The sequence below is a fragment of the Megalopta genalis genome, chromosome 15 (genome assembly GCF_051020955.1).
Source record: "Megalopta genalis isolate 19385.01 chromosome 15, iyMegGena1_principal, whole genome shotgun sequence".
Taxonomy (NCBI): domain Eukaryota; kingdom Metazoa; phylum Arthropoda; class Insecta; order Hymenoptera; family Halictidae; genus Megalopta; species Megalopta genalis.
Window position 1 is genome coordinate 7,144,805 of NC_135027.1, and position 22,992 is coordinate 7,167,796.

Below are 22,992 nucleotides of genomic sequence, written 5' to 3' on the forward strand. Positions count from 1 at the left end.
ACTTTGTTGCATGGTAGAGCAATTACCTCAAACACGCGCTAAAAAACGTTTTCTGACTGAAATCATATATTTATGTCCAACTTTTTGACATTTCACGATAAGCCATTATATGCGTGTATTAGAGAATATGTTGCAGAATCTGTGTTTTCACAACGTTTATAAACAAATATATAATTATAAAATATGCTAAATAACCAAGTGTTAAGCACAGCAAATTATTAAAAAATTATTAAACATTTCCGGCACTGCTCCGCAATTTCGTCCGGAGCTCTTGCGAACTACTCCAACAGCTTCTAGTAGCAGCCAATTTTTTTTTTTAAGGAATGGTAAAACCATTGAAATGTGACCAAAACGAACACTGCACCTCGCGACACCGCAAATTATTTATAATTATATTAATATAATTATATTATTATATTATATTATTATAATATAATTATTATAATTATATTAATATATTATATTATTATTATATATATATAATTATATTATTTATAAAATTATTTATATATTTAATTAGATAGAGCTCAAAAAATATGGACAATAGAAAAATGTGTACACATCAAATTTGGTCACTCATCGTTTGATTAGAATAATTAAAAGAATTGCAAATAATGTGATAAATAAATTGCAGTTTCGTGTGATTTGCATATAGGTCACTTCGAAACTGTACATTCACGTCCAAAATGAACCAATGGTACAACAAAAGTCATAGTAAATTAAATTATAAAATATATTAGCTATTATATCAAATCAATTAGCTATTAACGGATAAATGTGTCATTGCGTGGATATTTTTACAAAATGACCTTTCACCGCGTTTTCGGGGTAAATGCATCACTATGCTGCGCGTCGAGGCCGCAAGCCTAAATGTCCTGATCCCGATTACAAGCCCCGGAACTTCGCCAGCATTTGCACGCGGCCTGCCTTTAGCCTGCCGACCCGCGAAACTTTCTGAAAGGATTTTCACGAGATAACGCAAACGGCCGCGACACATCGTCTTCCCGCCTTTTTTTATTTCCGTTTCGGGGTTAATGCATCCCGCGGGTCGGATCCCCCGCGGCAATTTCAAGGATTTTTGATCGAACCGACAGCCTGTCTGCACCGCAGGAAGTCCCACTGTTGCTTGAAACTTCGGATCGTCAAGGGTCCTCGAAAGTTCCTTGGCTTCTCTTTGTCGGGGTTTCCTTGTCTTTTAGAAGCGGTGGTTGTTTTAGTCTGCTTTGGCCTGATGACGATGCGATGCGAGTTTATTTTCGATGTATTTCTATTTTTGTGTTCATTAACCCGAAAGTAGCTGCTCAGACTTATGTAATGTACGTTCATTTTCTTCCGTCATTTTACAATAATTAGAATTGAACGAATGTTTCCTTCGTGAGCATAACTTGTTGTAAAAAGAAAATCAAAATGCTATTAGGCCCATTAATTCATACGTCAGTTTTATACATTTTGCTGAATTTTCAAAAGTTTGAAGTGCAAATCCGACTCGCGCGGTTATTAAATTTTGTAATTTTATAATCTTATAATTTTACAATTTTACAATTTCACAATTTTGTAATCATATAATTTAATTATTTAGTTTCTGACAATAAATTTCTTCAAGTGTCGTAATGGTCCATAGAAAAACTAACGTGTCCAGAAGAAATATTTTAGAAAATATATTGACAAAAATTGATAAATAAAATACTTGATGAATATAGCTTAATTGAAAAAGTTTATCAACAAATCTTTTAGAGAAACGTTTTGTTAATGTCAGCAGCTATAAAAATACTCAGCAACTAGTATTTAAATAAAATACTATCCACGGCCGTTGTAACAGTTGAATAAAATTGCCTGTTTATATATTTCTTGTTTTAGAACGTTGTTAAACTCATTTTAGGTAATTATCGCTTTCTACGCGAGTAGTCTAAGTTTGTTATAAATGCATTGAATTCGCAGTGTAGTCATAATTAACTTCTAATTAACAGGTTGAAACCGAGCAGTTTTCATTCTAGTAATACTAAAAGCAGAATAAAGATCGCACGTTCTCATTTACCACGCATCCATAAAATCCACCCTGCAACCGTGAAATTATATTAGAAGGAAATTAGTCATGATATCGCAGGCCGCGTTGGCGAGTGCATTCTTTCTTGTTAATTCCATTCCACGGAGTACGGAAACGGCACTGGTTACAAAAGAATTACAGCGGACTGTGTGCAGTGCAGTGAACAAAATTCGATGAAATGTATTCTAAATAAAAGAACCTTGCCGTAATTACGTTACCCAGAAACTGTATCCGTTGCTGATCTAAAATTACTCTTGTAGCAGAATATTTGTAATTTTATTTACGATTCAATAATAAAGCAAACTAAAAATATTTAAAGAGAAAAATCCTGCATGAAATATGGTTTAAAAAAGAGAGCAATATGATCGAAATAAAACTGATAAATAAAACTCAAACAATGAAACTCATTCGTGGCACAATTGAGCAGTTGCAATTGTGAAATGTCAATTGTATTGTTTTTAATTTTGTAAGACGTTTGAAGGAAGAATGATGTTGCCAGTTGGTTTCTTTCCCCTTGCGATCCATATAGACAATTTGTACGCAGAAAAATTCGCAGTTATTACATTCCAGTTATCACAAACCTAAGCAATATTTTCTGCAATATCTCTCTGAAAAAAAAGTGAAGCGGCGCTTATAAAAATATTTGTTAGAAAGCGATGCAATTCGACATGACAGAATTCGAAGTTGTTACAAACTGTCTAAAGACTGCAGGTGTTACATAAACTTGACGAAGCGATAGCGTGCATCCAATGTTCATTTTCTCCCAGAAAACACTTGTCGCGACATTATCCGTAGCAACCGATTCCCCAGGAGCCCGGTAACGTTTCTATTAAATCGCGGGAAGGTGTCGTATGTAAATCCGTGTAGCAATAAGTAAAATTCGCGTCGCGTACGAGTTCGCAGGATCATAGACGGGCTCGGCTTATTCTCATGCAGAACGAGTGTCGCGGTTACCGCGGCAAAACTTCCGACAAATCCCGCGGTCGCAACGGCGGTAACACTGGGAAACCCTTCTCTGCCGAGCCCTTTCTCCCTCTTTCTCGTTGCCGAGCCCCGCGACAGTCGTATGAAACGAAACAAACGCCATTATTAAGGCTAACTGCGGAATAAGCGAGCGACGCCCGGCCGCGGAGCACGTGAAAATCTCGGCGGGGCCGAAAGCGGCCCGACTGCGGCCCGGAACTTCTCCGCAGACATTCCGTAGTTAATAATGGCTTGTTAAGTGGCTGGCCTTGTTCGGCGCACTTAAGTCATGCATACTGTATGCACACCGGTGCAATATACGGGCAACAGCGTTCTGATAAACTCCTGCACATGCATTCGACGTTCCTCGCCGTGCTCGGGCTTCTCCCGCCCCGCGATCCCGCCCTCTTCCCGCTCGCGACGAATTCTCGCCACGGAACAGCATTTGCCACCTTTGTCCCATTTCCGGCTGTAACTGCTGACACACTTATCGATTCGCCTGATTTGTTTATGCGCTTTCGCCTGCGTTTCCTTTTTCCTCCTCCTGCTCGCGTTCCATCTGCTTTGCTCCGCTTGTGCGTACTCGTTCGGGGTTTATGGTGAAGCTACCTGTTACGGAACGCTTATCAGGAGGTACGAGATTGTCATCGATTTTGATTACGATTATTGTCTTGTCTACTTTATTGAATTGTCTACTTGTCATCGTTGAATATTTATATTGCTGTTCGATAGATCGATGTTTCTGGATAACGCAATGAACACGGAAATATTTATTTAATTTTTATGTAATAAAACTGTTTACTTAATAAAAAAAAACAACACGGATAAAATAGTACGGTAGAAAATACTGAAATACGAGGAAACATGCAAATGAATACGAATCAATAATATTTGTATTTCATTTTTACATTTTCGTCGACGAACCAGATTTTTCTCGGATTTTGACTCTTATGGAATAACGCACGACAGTTGGGAATTTCCATAAAGATACACGGTCTAGTTGATTCGAAGTTTTCAGAATTATTTTGTTACTATTTATTTATCATTATTTAATTAGAACGCGAAGTAAAACTTCTCATTCGGATCTCGTCATTTAGCTGAACGTTATTGTTTTACAAGAACTATTCTTTTCCTTAGAGAAAAATTGTTGTTAGTACAGAACAATTGAGCCGTTTATTTTGAAAGTGGCACAAGTCACTTTGTTTTTAAGTCGATATATTTAAGGGTTTGCGTTTTAACGCGTTTAAAAATATGGATGCTAACTTTCGTGAAGATTTACTTGTATTTGTTATCTCGGGATACTGATATTTTTCTCAGTATAAATAATTTCGTATAAACATTAAAAAATCACCACTTTTCATTACGGTAAAGTGACTCTTATGCCACTTTCAAAATAAACGGCTCTGTTGCGTCCAGAGACAAGGGCCATAAAAAGGTCCCACCATTGGGGAAACCCTCTCAGGCCCCAACAAGGGTCAAGGCAGACACCCCCCTCCAAGGGGTGATTCGTGCCTTGACCAATAATAAACAATCTACCTCCATCCACGGGTGCTCTTCCACGACTTTCCAGCGTTGGAAGAGCATTCTTCCACCAGCGCTCGCAGAGAGTGCAACACAAAAAATAAAGTTCTCTAAGACTACTAGAGACCCTTCCACGTCATTAGTTTGCCGTAGGAAGCGCGAATCGAGCGTACAATAGTTCGGTCGCGCATGTACGTTAGTCGACTAACCGAACGTACGGACAAAACAGGCTCGATTATCGTCCTGAAGCGTATGGTTCGTTGAAGACTCTGTTTTCCCGTGGAGCCAAGGTCACCGGACACAGTATTAATATCCGGGACCAAATTTAATCAAATTTCGACGAAGCCCGACGACTTTCCCCTCGGTTCCGGGCAGCGAAATATTGTCCGACGAAGTTCCACGATCAACAAGAAACTCGCGCAAGAAAATCACACCCTCTCTCGCCCGGGTTTCCCGCTCTCCTAAGGGATGTTTCGCACGCTCGAACGAGCTCCTGCAGGACGTAGGTGAGGGGTGAGAAACGATGTCCCGGCGTGGATAGAAACGACCCCCTTTCGACGAGCTGATCAACGTCGCGCCGCGTCGCAAACTCGAATTCCCAGAAGTCCTGTATAAAAGAAAAATTACGGGGACGCCCGCTACGGGTCTCCGTTACGGTCTTCGACGGCCCGATTCGCTTTTTAACTTGGCCATCGATCGTCCCATCCCTCTCTCGCAGTTTACGGGATGAAATCAGTTACGTCGATCCCCGGGAAAATCTTGCCTCCTGCTCCGTAGATCCTTTCTTGCATTCGCACGAACATAGTGTTCATTATTTAGACTGGAACACGAATTTCTCATTCTCCACTGTTTTCTACAGTGTTTGGAACGCTTCGTTAGGTGCGCAAATCAATGATTTATGTTAAAATGGATGAAGATTATAAATACTCTTAATTTTGAAGATAAATTGAAACGCGTCTTAACCCTTTCGCTCCGAACGACGGATATATCCGTCATCCATATGAACACTCGCGGAGCCGAACGCCGGATATATCCGACATCCACATGATCGCCCTCTGGGGACGAACGCCGGATATATCCGACATGCTGGTATTGCGTGAATCTTTTGACGAAACAAACAAACGACAGTCCGAAATAAACGACACACCATTCAAGTTATATTTGTTCTACCTGCATTTCCCATTATTATTGTGTTACATGTCATAAAGGGATAGAAAATCGAAAGTACTAACTTTAGGACTAATTATTATGTATTATGTTTTGTATTATGAATATTATGTTTTATTTTATTACTGTATATTATATATTATTTCTTCACTTTTTCCATTGTTAATGAAACTTTTTTTACCTATTAAATAACTTTATACCTTATGCAGAAATTATAACTATATTGTTTTAAAGAAAAATCCTTTTTCTTCCCAAATACACTATCCACGCGCAATGTGCACAATTTCGGCGGGTGGTTCCGTTCAGGAGGGGCGCTACGGCGGACTGAACCGCCGTAGCGAAAGGGTTAAAAAGCCTTCCAGCGTCTCTCCCACTTCGAACGTCATTTGAACGCGACGGAACGTTCGCAATACTAAAAATATATATACCATTCTATTCGGGAGAGTGTACAGAACAATCCTGGATAACGATCGTTCGCGTAACATCTACGATTCGAGCACGAAAAATTCGTTTAGTTGAGAATGAACGTTCTGAGAGTTGAGGACAGAGGACGGAAAAACAACGCGTTCGCGAATAAAAATTGACAACATTCGCCGACCGGTTTCGGAAACAACGTAACGAACACGCTCGAAAACTGTCGGACAGTCAATTAACGGTAACCGAGCGGAAATATCGGGTTTCTCGATCGAACGAAAACCGCGCTCGTCGCGGTTACTCGTTCGGTAAATGGAGAACGACACCGGCCGGCACAGAAGAATACAATGTTTGCGATCCGCGGCCGCTGGTGGGGGTAATAACTGACCAGCTTAATAACGAACATTGTAGCCGATTAATGGCTGGCCGGTCGAGCTTTGCAACTTCATTGTGCTGCTCGTTCTGCAGGCATTGTGCCGGCTCGCTCCATTATGAGAGCCTCGAAAGATCAACCGCAATTCTAGGGTCGTCCAAAGGCTTGTCGCTCGCAATCCCGCGTTTTCGAGACGAAAGTGCCGCGATTAAAGGGGCGACTCCGACCCTTGCGGAATTGCCAGTGACAAACTGCCCTGGAATTTACAACCCGGCGGATCGGCCGCCATTTTTGTAGACACGTGAAAAATTCGATATATTTGTGTAGAATGATCGATTCGATATTTTTTATTCTGCAGAATTTTTAGTGGCCTTTGCACATCGGTATTTCTAGCTTCTATCGCATAGGTGTGTATTTTTTGTTTGTTTCTGCGTGCTGAAATGTCGATGGTTTCAGCCGGGCTGTTTCTTTTTGTATTATTTTATTTATTTAGCTTCGCAGCGATCGACGAATGCATTTTTCTTGTTCGACCATGTATAGAGAATTTTATTTGTTGTTTATTGTGCAATTTTATTTTGTGTGAAATTGTTGATATTTCGAGATCGCAAAATTTCTTTCCCTCGTTTAGTTTAGTATTTAGTTTGGTTTCGCGAAATAATCGAAGACTGCGTTCTGTCAGTCTGGAAAGATCGCAGATTTATTTACTGCGCCATGTGTAAAATGAATATTTTACGATTGCAAGTTGAAAGCCACGCATGTTCTACGTTTTATTATTGAATTTAGCTTCGCGATGATTGGAAACTGCATTTTGTCGGTACCATAGACTTGCAAATTTTTCGTTGCTGCGTGAAGTATGCGATTCATGCCCAATTGATCTCCTAAACTCGCGAACTATAGATCACGATTATTAGTCTTTTATTATCCATTTATTAACTTTGTAATGCTTAAAAATTTCGTTTCTCGTATTTCAACAATTTTGAAATTGCTTTATTACGATCTTCATCGAATTTGGATAAAACTATCTGGAGTAATTAAAATTCGAAAATTAATCCTCACGCTAATCTATTATGCTTTTCCAATTTTATATTGGTTGCGATCGATGTTACACTACTTAACATTTCATTTTCAATTTGATCAAATAAAATACTTTAATTTCATGAAATCTTCGAGACTGTCGGCGCGACAGTAAAAGTGTTAAAAATCGGAGGATTGGAAATTTTAACGATTAAAGAATTCAACGATTGAAATTTCTAAGGATTAAACATTTTAACGATTAGAATTTTTAACGACTGTAAATACTGACGATCGAAAATTTTCATAATCGAGCATTCCAACTATTGAAGATTCTAACGAAAATTCTAGTGATTGCAGATTCGAAGGATTGACGGTTCAAACGATTGAAGATTCGAACGACTGAGAATAGCACGCCAATCGCGACTAGCCGAAAGATTCGCTCGCGACGTTTTCAAAGACCCGGGAGGATTTCGTGTTTCATTAGTCCCGTGGAAATTGAATTCGTCAGCTTATTTTATGTCTGATGATCTATGATGCAAGACGGTTCCTTAAAACACCGTTGCCGAAAGGAGAGCTCGTAATTAACACGCGATGCTGAATCGCTGCGAAGCATGATGAAACACGGGACTCATGACGAATGCAGAGATCGCTCGCGAGATTATCCAAAATGCTAGCTGGTCCGGCCGTCGTCGTCCCGAATTTCCCGAGAATTTCCGACAGCCAAGATACTGGAAGCTCTTATAATTCACATTCGAGAGTTCCGGCAATCTGTGAGCCGGGATCTATGATAATCTCTTGGGAGAAGGGCGTCGGAGCAGATTCCACGTACCGAATCATCTTCATGGCCCTTCCCGTAAAACGTCGTGTAATTGTCCTTAAACGTGTTCAATCTTCCGTGATACTTCTTCTTTGCAACTTCGTGAATTCGCCGGAGCTCGATTTAAATATATTTTCAAGGGATGTTCCAGTTTAGGTATTCAAATTATTTTGTCGGGCTGTTTGACTAGGAAGAGGAATCCGGAGTTTACTTGAAAATGATTGCGAGCATTGGAGAATATCTGATACACTCTCAAATTATGAATAATACATTATTTAATTTGAGGGGGGGGGGGGGGCTGTGAAGGTTCATTTATATACAGCGGTTGTTTCTGCAAAGTAAAAATCGTCTGCATCAATTGCAAGACATGACAGCCACGCGCAGTTTTGTTTCTTTCTTAAATAATTTTAATAAATTTATGTTCTTAATAATATCTTTTAATTTCTTCACTATTTTAAATTTCACCATTTCATGTCTGCCATAAAAAAGGTAAAATCTGCACTCTATTCGTTAAATTATTTTCAGGAGACGGTACTTTTAATTTTTTATTCTTAATCTATCATTATTATATCCGTTAATGTACCATGCACACTGAAAAATATTCTAAATCATCAGAGATAATTTTTAATTTTGTAGACCATATCGAGATGTTCACAGAATTATTTTCACTTCTTGACATTTTTTATTCTTCGCGTACAGACTATTTGAAAATAATCCTAAATGTTCTAAGATTATCGTGAAATATACTAAATTTTCTAGAATTTGTCGAACGCTGCACAATTATTTTGATGTGCTGTTAAAACAGACAGTGGAACAGATAGAGCTATAAAATATCGAACGACTAGTCCTGTGCACATCTTTTTCGAAAAAGTTCATAGTTTATACGATTCTAACACTTTCTCATCACTTCCGTTCGCGACCTATGAAATATTTGTTGAGCCACAAACATTGAATCTAAAATTAAGGAGAAGCTGGATGAGGATTTCGCCCGTCTCTAAAAGCCGACGGTCGTCCGGGAACATTTTAGAATTCCGGACATGATCCCTCGAAAATCGATTCAGAGAGCAAATACATAGTCGCAGTGATACTTCTGCCGTTTCAGCAGATCATCGGTTCTGTTCGAAGATCATACACCGCTAGAAAAATTCGTCCGACCATTTTCGTAGCAATAGTAAAATTACATTCGATAAAGGAACATCACAGAACGATACATTTTCAATTAACCCTTCGATGAAGTTTGGATAGCGTTACGAATAAGCGAAAGGTTGGATCGACCCAGTGCCATAATTTAGTATTTTACAATTATTTTCTAAGCTATTGTTTTAATTCAGTTTTAGACTTCCACAATATAATTTTATATATATATATATATATATATATATATATATATATATATATATATATATATATATATATATAATATAACTTTATATATAAATCTATTAGAATTTAAATTTCTACTAAAAGTTTATTATAAATTAAATTTAATATTTCTATCAAACCCTTATTATAAATTAAATTTCTATTAGAAACCTACAGTAATTTAAATTTGTATGAAAATATATTATAATTAAATTTGCCCTCTATTTAAATTCAATTATAACTATTATACAATTTATACAAAAATCTATTACAATTTGAACATCTATTAAAAAACTGCAAATAACTTAAATTTCTATGATTTATATGATATAATTTTAATATAATTATCTTTGTACTTGCTGAATATAGAAAGGAACGCCCCGGTGAATTCGATTTGCGAAAGGACGAATAAAGCCTGCAAAAGGACGAATAAAGTTTGCAAAAGGATGAGCAAAGCCCGCAGAAAGTTTAATTTAATTTTAACATAGATAAATGTAATCTACAAAGGAATTAATTTGAAATGCGGAAGGGTAAATATGATCTTCAAAAGGATTAATTTCGAGCGTAAAGTAGTTAATACGATCTACAGAAAGGATTTAGTTTTCGGCGCAGAGAGAGAGAGAGAGAGAGAGAGAGAGAGAACGTGTAAGAAATTCTAGCTTCGTTTTAAATCAGACAGATCTAACTTACATACAAGGGTTAAACGCGATGCTCAAAACAAAAAAGATTGCATCCACTAAAAAGGGGCTACTCGAGTAAATAGCCCTATCTACAAATAGCTCGCAAAGGTAGTGCTTCCACATATTCAATGATCGATAAAAAAAAAGCACTTGAAATCGGTGATTTCGACTGGTCCAATTATATAAATCGCAGGAATTTTCTCGCATTAAATCGCGCGAAAGCGGAAGCAAGCCCTACGTCTACGCGACGAGCAGTTCTCCGTGCGGCCAAGCAAAAAGAGTGCACGATTAATCTTAGATGGCGAAGCAGATCTAATCGTTTGAAACAATATTGCGAGCCGCGGCGAGGCGGTTGGCCGCGTTTCCGCCCGTGCACGCGACGTTTTCCACGAGATCCACCGTGCTACGTGTAATCTCGCGCCGACCCTTTCACCGTGTTTAACCTGGCCCAATGTTTATCAGTGTTGTTCGGAGCGACCCACATCGGATGTTGATCGCAAATATTAACGCGATACCGCGGAAAGGTTTGGCTTAGGTGCCTGCGGTTCGTCGTCGCGAACCTTCCGTCTTCCGGGATTCGACGCGCGCAGCCCCGAGATGCAATTCCTTTCCTTGGAAATCGGATTCCGATTCCGAATGTGCCTGAAGAAACACAATTGAACCATACAGAGCAATTTTTACACTGAATTGCACAATTAGAAATTGTTGGCTCTGTCCAATAGAACGATGTTCTTACTTCATTTAACCCTTAACTATTATTTCCAAGCTGTGAAACCACCATCAATTATTTATTTATCCGCGATGATACTATATAATTGAAAGAAAAATTTTTTAAATATGAGCGAACTGTCCAAGTTGGATCTACTCGTTATTGATGTTCAAAGTAGGAGCAGTTGATTTTATTTTTTTATTTAGCACTCTTATGTCGACACTAACGCAATAAACATTAGCGATATATCAGACCTAAATTTTAATATGTAGATGTTACGGATTAATTTAGAATCAATTTTGTAAGCCGCTTATGAATGTTTTTATTTATATTTTTATTCATATTCTTCTTCTTATTATTTAACATGTATCTGTGTGCGGATATACTTTCAAGTATTTGGGACGGAGGACAAATTTTTAGGTCACATTTTTTACGATCAACTTATGCATGCATCTTGAGCAACGCTACAAAACGGATTGTTTAAATTTTCGTCGTGAACTCGGATAAAAAAAAAGTTAAAAACCGTGACTCTTCTTTTATGTCTATCATGTAATTCTAAGTAATAGTGAAATTAAAAGAAAATGTATTTTAGTTATTGTACAGTAAACTAAGTCTTCAATGATCACCAAAAAATTCAAGTCGTTCCATTAAATTTAAAACAAAATTACTCTGTATAATTACTCTCGAAATATTAATGCGAACCACTGTATGTAATGATGTGTTGGATTCTGGTGGATTTACCTAGAGTATAGAATAATTTTTGTTAAGGTTATCCACTTGTTGCTTGTCCTCACATTCTATCTCCGTGTTGCGCATCAGTATGGACGAGCGTGCGTTGCATCGTTGAATGCCTAAAAGAAAACAAATATCTTTTGATCGCGGTGCACATATAGAGGCTTGTGAAGCCCATGGCAACAGGAATAATTATATCATCGCTTATTTCAGTCGAACCTACGTAAAACAATGTACTATTATCTTCTTAACAGAGAGACTGACGCATTGTCACAGAATATATGTACGGATTCATTATATAATGGAATTCCATCCACAATTGCAGCGCATAATTTCCGATAAACGTTTGCTAAATTCTCTTTTCTTCAATTAATAAAAATGATAATGTTCTATGAAATTTTAAAACAGTTTTAAGCTTCTGTTTCGATGCATGAATTTCGAATGAACGTAGCACAGTTATATTTTCTGCCCTCCTCTTAACAGAAATATCAAGAACCACAACACGAAAGAACAGATTGATATAAAAGAAAATTACCACCTTCAAAGATCTAAGAAAGATCTACCACCGAACATAACTCGTACAACGTATTACTTATTACTACATGCTACTCCAATGTACGAATTACCAGCGAACGCTCGATAACACTATTTCTTTATCGTGCCAACCCCTTCACGTGACATACTCGAGGCACACTGAATTAACGAAGAACAATTTCAAATCTTACAATCTCTATTAAATTCATGTTGCATTTTCTATACTCGCACGGGTGCTTCTCTATCTCGAGATAATCGGATCACGTCAATCTTCTCTTTGAAATCATGTGAAAAACATTTTAGACAGAGCTGAAGGTTGAGAACGGTTAAGATCCCTTTGAAAAGTGTGTAATTTACTGCAATCGTACTGTGTACCTTTGATTATCTTCACATTTTGTTTAAATCAGAGTTGGGCAAAATTAATAAAAAAATAAAGACTAACGAATCAAATTTTATCTCACACTGTCGAATAAACATTTATTCGAATGAAGAATTATTCGAATAAATAGATACAATAATTTATGATGAATAATGAATTGTTCGAATAAAATATTCGACTAAAATGAACTCATTCGGATAATTATCTTAGATAAATATTTATTCGAAACGATCCGAACATTGCCCAACTTTGATTTAAATACAACACTTTTATAGAATAATATATAATTTAATAAAGAATATCGAAGTATATTATATCCTTTTTAACCAATTAGCTGTTTTTTCACGAGCATAATCGTCGTGAAAATGCGACAATATTTTGTGTTACAGTGTATTCGTCGAAAACAGTCATCGAGTAAAATATTAACGGCGGAAGGGTAGAATTTTACTTCTATGTAAAAGACGTGAATAACATACTTATTTAGTAGCTCGTGATCCAAATCTTCATAACGAGTTTGACACGAAGTGTCCCAAAATTATTGTACGAGCGAGAAATGTGGGATTCCTGAGGTCGCTTGTAGTAAATTTTTCCTTAGCAAAAATGCAATCCGCGGCTTCGTTTACGAATTATTAACGAGAAACAGTGACCAATCAGAGTCGACCGCTCGTTGGCTCGACCGCTTCGCGCCAGCCAATCTCGCCTCTGATTGGTCACCGTTTTTCGTTAATAACTCAAAAACGAAGCCGCGGATTGCGTTTTCGCTAAGGAAAAAGTTACTTCAAATAACCTCAGGAACCCCTCATTTCCTGCTTATACAATAATTTTGGTACACCCTGTAGATCAAGGGGCAACCCACAAGAACAAGAAATAAATTAGTAAAATCGAGCGTTGTTACTCCATAAAATATTCAGCAAGGTCTAAAAGGACTGGAAAAGGTTGCTATCGCGTCCGAATTTCACTGAAACCAAGAGCCCAGTAATAAGTCTTGCTTTTATCACCGAAGAAATCGGATCTCTCGCCTCAGCGGAGGGTGCACGCGTTCGCGTGAAAGTACGATTGCACCGGGCGCATTCGGAACGGACTTGCGGAGCGAGCGAGAGAGGGAAAGCTGGCATGCACGGCATCGCTGGCAGTTGAAAATCGGTAAACGACGATCCCCACGTGTAATTCCAGGCCCCATTGACCAAAAGACCGGCTGCCACGCGACTAATAATCGTGCGAACGCGATACCGACACGACGCGACGCTCGGGCGTCACAAAGTGATATGCCGTTTAATTAACATCGGCCATTGGAGATTGCCGGTAATTACTCGACGGAGTTAAGCCCCGACGTAACGACGTGTGTGCCCGGGGTTTGGATTTCAATTGGGTGCCGGGGCAACTTCGCTGGATTGAATATCCGGGAATTCGAATGACCGTGTTGCGCCGCAAGTCCGTCACAATGGTATTGCTCGGGCCGCCCACCCAAGCCCACCCTCGTCCCGCATAGTGCTGGCTTTTGTGGCTCAGAAGCCGCAACACTTCGAGAAGTAATATCACGATTGATGATACACTTGACCGGGACGTTGACCAATCGTCCCGTCGAGATCCGAGAATCGGGAATCGTTCTTCCTTTCGTCCCGATCCTCGCCTTGACCTTTCAATCCTCCGACCACAGCTCGAACTTCAAGCTGCGAGCATTTCGCAACGGTGTGCATCCGCATGGCGATCGCCGCGATAGGAGGAATCGCATTGTTAAGTCTTGTGTTGAGTCTCGGGTCATCGGCAGGCTACAGATTTTATGCATTTCTTTCTTATTTCGAGCTGTTATTTCGTGCATTCGTTATAAAATTGACTGCGTGAAATTTTAGACAGTGAGAAGATGAACAAAATTAAGAAATGCTAATACGTCAATTACGAACTATTTAAATCGTTAACAAAAGCAGAAAGTTCTACGCAGCTTCTGTATCTGGCGAACGATGCAGAAAACTTTTATTTTGCACGAAGATCCGCCGTTCAGTCATTCAATTTTTTAATAAAAGTTTAATTTTCAATGTTTTTATAGTCTAGTTAAGAATGAAGCATCAATGAAGTATTTATGGTGCGTTTGTCTGACATTAGAAATTCAAATAAAAATTGTCGAAGTGTAATGTAGCGAAAATATGTAAAAGGAAGGTTCTTCCTTCCTTCAACAATTTTAAAAAGTTGAGAATGATATGTCGACAATCGTTTTCTTTAATCTTTTCAATGTACTGTGTATATTTTCTCTGCTGACTTTTCTTATAAATTGCATAAAATCCGCAGTGATTGTGACTTGTATCAGAGATTTTTGTGAAAATCATCGTAGCGATTAAGAACCAAAAAGCATCGAACCTTTTATGGGTGTTTAAAGTTCAGTCGTGTATCATTCAAAATTCCTTTTGCAGTGTAAGAGCGAATTGTTATATGATAATGATGTATAAAGCATGCATTAGCTGGCACGAAAAGGCCGAAGCAACGATCGATAACTTCGTAATTCTATCTCATTAGATTCATTCAGAAATGTATAGTTTGAAATGTTATGGGAAAATAGAAAAGCTTCAGCAGTTTTGTAGAACCAGTTTGCTCGAGCAAGATAGTTTTTAATATACCCGTTAAACAAATTATTATGTCGAATGTCTACTCACACAGAATAATTTGCTATAAAATAACACAAAAATTGCATTTAAAAATTGTCGTGAACGACTTCCTCAGATTATCGATAGAATAGATTGTGTAAAATTGTAAGTGAACATTGTTTCTACGATTGATCGTAATGGAATTGCAGAGTAAATGTTAACATTATTTAAAAGCGGAATGAGAGATGCAGAATCTATTTTTATTTTTCAGAATTCTTTGATCAGTCTCCCAGCGGGAAGTCTCTCTGATACCGCGATAATTTAGGACGACATTGTAGGACATCCCTTTCGGCCATAAACGTAAATTTCCGGCGGTCTTAGAATGAATTCTTGCGAGATTTTCACCCGATAGTACCATTACACCCTTTAACACTCGAATTCTCAAAGTTTTTGTGGTAATGAAAACTTGCTGATTTATGTTCTTTATTTGAAACAGCCTCGAACTCGAGAACAAACATTCGATGAAACAATAAATAATCCACACGAAGACGTTCGTCAAATCGTGGTCCACGGTTTTTCCAAAATATTCAGACACCTGTCATCAGAATTTCGAGCCCGCAACATATTTTACGGCAACATATTTATCGTCGACCAATTTTCACGGCTAATTTTATAAGCATTTTATCGATTTTATCGATGTGCAGTTTCTCCTACGATTACTCTGAAATCTGTAAAAATTACGAATACGTTCCACAAAAACTTTCACTGAAATCGTAGAACGAGTACATCTCTCGTGCCGCATAAAATTGCAATTTCTCCATGATTCGTCTCTATAATAATTGTAGCACTTCAATAATCAGTAATTCTTGTTTCGTATGATCCATATGAATGCAATCTCATACCGAATTCTACAGGATATCCCAAAAATGTCTCGCAATCCGGAAATGGCGGGTTCCTCGGATCATTTGAAGCAACTTCTTCCTTTACAAAAATTTTCTCCGGGGCACCGTTAACGAGTTATTAACGAAAAACAGTGACCAATAAGAATCGAGTACGGCTAACGCGAGGCGGCCCGGCCAACCAGCGCACGAAGCCCAGTTCCGCTCATTGGCTCGGTCGCCTCGCGCCAGCTGAGCTCGCCTCTCATTGGTCACTGCTTTTCGTTAATAACTCGTTAATGGTGCCTCGGAGAAAATTTTTGTGAAGGAAAAAGTTGCTTCAAATGACCTGAGGAGCCCGCCGCTTTCGGATTGCGAGATATTTTTGGGACACCCTGTATTTAAACAGAGCAATTAGTATATCGCGGATCTTAAAAAATAGAATTACAAATAAAAATATTGTGCACCAATTGCAAGAAATAGAGATTGAATAAAATTGTATCCTTTTTTCAACAGTTCCAATACATTCACAGCGACGGAACAATATTAACAGCTTCGCGTTTCATCCGACCGCATCTGCCATAAATGCATAAAATCCGCAGTCCAGTAATTACAATAAATTCTCCCTAATTGACGATTATTCGAGCCTTGCGGCTCGTTTTTATGATTACCGATTGTCAATATAACTGTACAAACGAGCCGCAGAGCTCGAATAATCGTATCTCGTCTTCCCAAATTGTCCATTTTTGTGCAGAATCCGAGCGTCGATTAGGAAGAATTTATTGTATTCCCAACGTCGTCTCGGTTCATATTTCATCCGAAGCGTTGATTGCTGATACACGAGCACAAATACGTTCGAATTGCTGGCAGAACTGATCCGAGAGAATTCTGCCAGTGCAAAGGGTTGAAAGCACTGTAAAGCATAATCTATGCTGTAGTTTCCGCAGTCGAGACAGCTCCGGAAAAACAGCGAGAGGTGCTGGGCTCCGATTCGAGGAATAAATATTCGTCGGGCCAATAAATAGCCCATAAAGCGACGTCCATAAAATCGTGGTCGGCAAGCTAATGAGCAAGAATCGTCCGGCGAGCCGGTGTTGACCTATCGGCAACCGGGACACAGGTGTGCCGGTAGGGTTGCCAGTCGGCGGAACGTTAACGGACGTGGCGGCAGACGTTGCGGGGGAACCCGGTCGAGTTCGCGGAACGTGCGCGGGGACGCGTGGGCGGAGGAGTTGCGGGGGAGTCGCAACGCGGATGCGGAGGGTTGTGTGTGGGCTGGAAGACACCGACGGGGTGGAAACGCGGACGGAGGTTCGGAACGAATGCTCGGGGAAATCTAAACAGTGACGAACCGGCCAGGCAGGCGCGGCGCGGCGAGCGAAGAGGACGAAGCGGAAATGGGAGCGGACAAATCGACGCGAGCGGATCCGAGGAAATGAATAACGATGCGAGGAAGGACGCAAGGTTTCTGACGCGTTGGAAAGTCGCGGAAATTGAAAGAATCGAAAAGGGGTGGCCGAGAAATTTGAGGAACCGCGGCTCTGTGACGTGAAAGAAATTGAATAATCGCCGATATACAACGGACTTGTGCCGAATTGCAATGAAATTATTGAAGGAATTATAATTACGTAGTAATTCAATTACGTTGCAATTCGCAATTCAAATGGAATTCGATTACAAAATATTAAGGAATTCGATTACATTAATTACGAATTACAATGTGATTTAATCGAAGTGACGAATTACGATGTGATTGAATTAAAATTACGAATCACGAGGTAATCGAATCGAAATTACGAATTAAAAAATAATAATAGGTAACGAGAGGTTGAAGTAGACCATGTGAAGCTTTCAAACAGAAGGATATTGTTGCAATGTCTTTCATGTATAGTTACTCTCATAAATAAGAAGTAACAAATTAGATTAATATTTCGTTTGTAAATTTTATTTAATTAAAAATTTAGTTTCTGTTTTCTTTCACTGAATAGAATTTATCTCTTTTTAAGAAGGATATCGTTTTTTGACGCAATCTCAAGTATTGAATGCATCGTTCGCTGTTGTACAATTAATTATAATTATTATATTGATTAACGATATTATATTAACTAACTTTTATAGTTGTGAGCCGCGGTGTAGAACGGCGCCGATTGATTACCGGTCGCGGAGCTTGGCATCGATAATTTCCGTCGCCCAGCGGACCGTGCCTCTGATAATCAAACAGAGATGATATAATTGCGATTGTTACAACGCGAGTTTATTACACACGGGATCACACGAATGGATGGGTTTAAGTATACGAGCTACCGTTGTACGCTTTCAGCGTGACTGAACTAACTCTCTTTTTCGCGTTCGAATATTGTTGTATGAATGATTCTAGAGAATATTGCGGTTTTCAATGGGTTTGATCGAGACGCGTGTTCGCTTTAATCGAACTTGTTTGGTATGAGCGAATGAACATCTTTATTTCAATATTTTGGTCTAGATATAGACCTTGGTCTTTATATCGTTATTTACGTTGATCGTTTCATCAATAATTTGGGTCATTCGGAAAATTGTTTCTTTCCTTCACGGGAAAATGAAAGCAATGTTTAGCGAAAAGCAAAATAACTTTTCGACATTTTCTAGGACTAGAAGTCCTGTTTTTTTTTGTTTCAACAAAATACTGAATCAGGTGGTTCTTTTTTGATAAGCTTACAAAACGAATTGTCTTTGAGAAACGAGACAACTTTCCGAACAACTCAATGGATAGTCAAATAACAATATTTCTATTCGGGGTTCAACAAACGTTAAGACTTGTTTTGATCCTCGAAATTCGATTGCATTTCTTCAAGTTTTGGCAATTGAGTTAAATAAATTGCTGTTGCACTATGAACACAACAGAAAGACTAATTAGGTCTATCTTCAAAAATATGTTTTGAAAAATTGATGCACGAAGCTGCGAATCGTCGTCAGCATTCTGCTGTTGTTTTGAAAATGGTCCACCGTTCGGCGAGGGTTAATTACTTTCTCGACCCCTCCGCACTCGTTATCAATATCCACGAATGAAAGTAAACAAAACATAGAAGAAGCAAAAATTGTCTCGTTCAGCTGGTGAAATTAGAAATGCTAATCAACGCAGCTGTGGAAGAAATCGTTGTGCGATAAATTAATGAAACATGTGAAAAGTTAAATTAATTATCAGAAGCTAGAATGTTGTGACTTGTTTTAATTACTTTATCGACCCATCGTCGGAACAAAGTATTTTTCATTCCAATAACGCAAGGCACGAAATAAAATATTTCTCACAGTTTTTAACCGGAAAATAGATTGCGAAAATAATTAACGTAACGTGAAACGAGATAACGTTACGACATAATGTATTTGCCAATGAAATTTCTTGTCTTCAGAAGTATTCATTGTAGAACTACATATGTATATCGAACGTACGTTTCTAATAAAAAGGAAAAGTACTTATTCCGTTTAACATTGCCAAAATAATGATGTATTACACTATCATTTAGTAAAATAGAAATATTTTTATTTGATAATATTAGGTCTACACCGGGAAGTTCTGTCTGATAATGTCATTGCAAATTTCGATAGGTATGCACATGTTCATTTGAGACATATATTTTTGAAAAATGTTGCTCACAAATTGCCATCACGCTGGCGAGAGGTCATAAGTAACGACGGAAATTATATTGTACAATAAGTATTACTAAATTTATGAAAAATCTATTATTCCCTTTCATTTCTTAAACGGACAGAACTTTCCGGTAGATCTAATACTTAATTACATGAATATTCCGAATTGTGGCAAAAATACTTTCAGTGTTTCTCACATAAAACACTGTTTGAAATGTTCTTTTAAGAATTGTTTGCAACGAATAAAATATTTTATTTTTCAAACTACGTTCCGTTCAAGAAACGAAAAATTTTATAATTTGTTTACTTTATTTTATTCGTATATACTACTTTGCCCAGCTCTGCGTTACATATGTACCAACCTAATACATACTTTCACGTCCCATTGGCATTCGTTGTCACTAGAGACCGAATGTTTATGCGCGAAAAACAAGCAAGAAACATGTACCATTTATACTCGTAAAATATCCATATATGCATGAAACATATGCAAAATTATAAGCAATTTACTGCACACATTGTATCAAATATATACTACGTCTTTATCTACATTAAATTATTATAATTCGCGTTGCAATGAAGAGGAAGCAATTTCTCCATATTTTCACTAGTCGATTACGAAGTTAATATATTTTTATACCGAAAATGTGCGTTCCACATCGCAAGATGCGACAGGTGCGTACTTAAATTCACAACAATATTATACTAAAATTTGTTCGGACGCCTCACGTGTCCACCGTTTGGAATCTTCTACCGTCTAAGCTCTGTTTCCAAGGCTTGACATCGAAAGGCCGAGAGGAAAGCCGGAAGAGAGAATGCTAAAGGGAGGGAGAAGGAGAGATAAAGAGAGAGAGAGAGAAAGAGAGAGAAATGTAGAGAGAGAGAGGGAGGGAGAGGGAAAGAGAGAGAACGAGAGTTCCATCGGCAAAACGCCGAAAACGCGCATGCGGCTGCAGTCGCACGGGCCGCCCGGATCCTCAGTGCGCTCCTCACTCGCGACGCGTCCAGGACGATCTCTTTCGGCCCTCCCGGGAGTCCCGAGGGACTCCGGGCTTCCCTCGCGATCGTGACTACCACCGTGCTCGAGCAGGCGAACAGGTGCCGCGGGAAAACACGGAAAGCACGCACGTTGCCGGAGCATCGGATCGCCGTAAAATCCGCGGGAAACTCGCGCCGGATCCCATACGAGATTCTACTATACCTCGCTCCCTAATTACTCAACCGATCGACACTCGAAGAAAGCATGAAGGATCCGGCGCTGTTGTGAACGGGGACGAAACGATGCAGCAAACACCTCGGAAATGGAGTAAGGACGATCGAGAATTCTCGTCGATTTTATTTGCCAATCGATTATACCAGTCGGCTCAGGAGAGAGAGAGAGTGTCGTGACTCGGCTCGCTATTTTCGTTTTCGTCCCGATGCAGCGCAGAGATTCGTCGATCTATCTTGATAAAGAGGATCCTGCCAGCCTGGTTTCTATCTTGGCTTCTAGAGAGATCCGAACGGATTCTGCGATCGATGATACTGATCGCATCATTTACTGTTCCGAGAACCATTGAGGACGCATCGCGGATCATGGTTGATTTTCACGATGAATTTCCGGGGTTTTAGCTGTGTTCGCCGAGGTTTCGGCTTGCACGCGATTTCACCTTTTCGTTGATGCTTCGTTAATACCGAGTATTAAGCTGTAAATCGAAGCATTGAATTGCAAGCTGCGGAACAAGTAGATCCGTGGTGCTTCGTTTGAAAGAGTACGAGAAATCATCTTTTTTTTGTTTGATCCATAAACTCTGAAAACTATACGGAATTCTGTCTGTTGATATTTAGGCAAATTAGCACGTTTGTATGTTCTTTCGCGAGTTCGCAATGTAAACATTTCTGTCTCTCACAAGTAACAGATTTTCACAATGGAATATGATCTATTTAATTCAACGTATCCATTTGTACAGAAAAACGTCGCATTCTCTACGTATAATGAGCACAGCAAACGCGAGAGAAATAATTATACCGTTCGTTTTCATTGAAAGAGATTCTAATTTCCCAACGACCTAAGGTAAAAACGTTTGATTACGCATTTCGCAAAGGAAGCCTCTGTTTGTCAATAAGTTCCACTCGTTGCATAATCGAAGGCGCAGTGGTTGATCGAATGGTAGACTCGAGTGATCTATTTCGGTTGTGCAGAAACGATCTCGTTTAGCAACGAGTTCGATTTCGTTTTTTTCTTCCTTTTTCTTCTTTTTTTTTCCTTTTTTTATAATTCAAAAGCATGATTGAATTGCGCGATGCTCGAACGGTGGCGCGGCGCCGCGTGTCGTTCGCAGAGAAAAACGCGTCGCGATTGTTTTGGGAGAATGAATGAAGAACTTGAACGATTTATTTTGTCAGAAGTACACTTCGTCGCAGTGTTCCATTCATTGGCTGTTTAATTAATGTTGAACGATGTTCGTGATTTCGAGTCTGCGCTTGAAGTCGAACAATCGCGGGCGGAAAAAGCGTGGCCGTTTCTCAATCCATTTTTCATTCGGTAGTTTGATTTATGCTTGGCAGGGCGTTGATTTTCATTTCCAAAATGGTCGACGAATTTATTAAGCAAACGCCCCCAGTGATTGGGCGATTAAGGAAAGAATTTCGCTAGAAGTCACTTATTAGTCTAGTAAGAGTTGCATTCATATGCATTTATATCTATCTGGATGGGCAGGTCGTCTATTTTCCAAAATGCGTGTCAAAAAAGACCTTTGTATGGAGAGAAACCATTAACCCTTTGCACTCGAAGCTGTTTTAACTGTAAATCTAAAATAATTTTTTTCTGACTTACGGTATTTTCATTTTATAATATATGACAAAGTGCATTTTATGCATGCGAAATCGAATCTTACGACTTGCGCAACGGTTACACTTCTAACAATTTTGTAAAAATAAACTTTGTTAATGTAAACATTATCTTAGAACGTGATATAACAAATTTTAGTGGCGTCTCAGAGTCACCACGTCTCGAGTACAAAGGATTAATTGCAACAGAAGTGTGGGCCTTTCGATGACCCAGTGGATTGGACAGAAATATTAGATCAATAAGTATGAAGTGTCCGATTTTGAGACTGAAAGTTTGGTTTATTATGTCTCGGGCCTTTTGCTCTCAGGTCGTCCGCGTGATTCATTTTGGATATCAAAATCTCCAAATCGGAATTTTTCAAACCATCGACGTACT

General features: G+C 38.9%; 1 protein-coding gene across 12 annotated transcripts in view; it reads left to right on the forward strand.

The window, feature by feature from the left end:
* Positions 1–22,992, forward strand: part of Oamb (Octopamine receptor in mushroom bodies) — a 183,983-nt gene that overhangs the window by 104,457 nt on the left and 56,534 nt on the right. The window contains exon 1 of one of the 12 annotated variants that reach the window (XM_033468689.2): positions 20,764–21,093. The exons of the other annotated variants lie outside the window; for them this stretch is intronic. The gene's annotated coding sequence lies outside the window, so the exon portion shown is untranslated. Of the gene's footprint in view, positions 1–20,763; positions 21,094–22,992 lie in introns of those variants that run through there. 12 annotated transcript variants of the gene reach the window in all.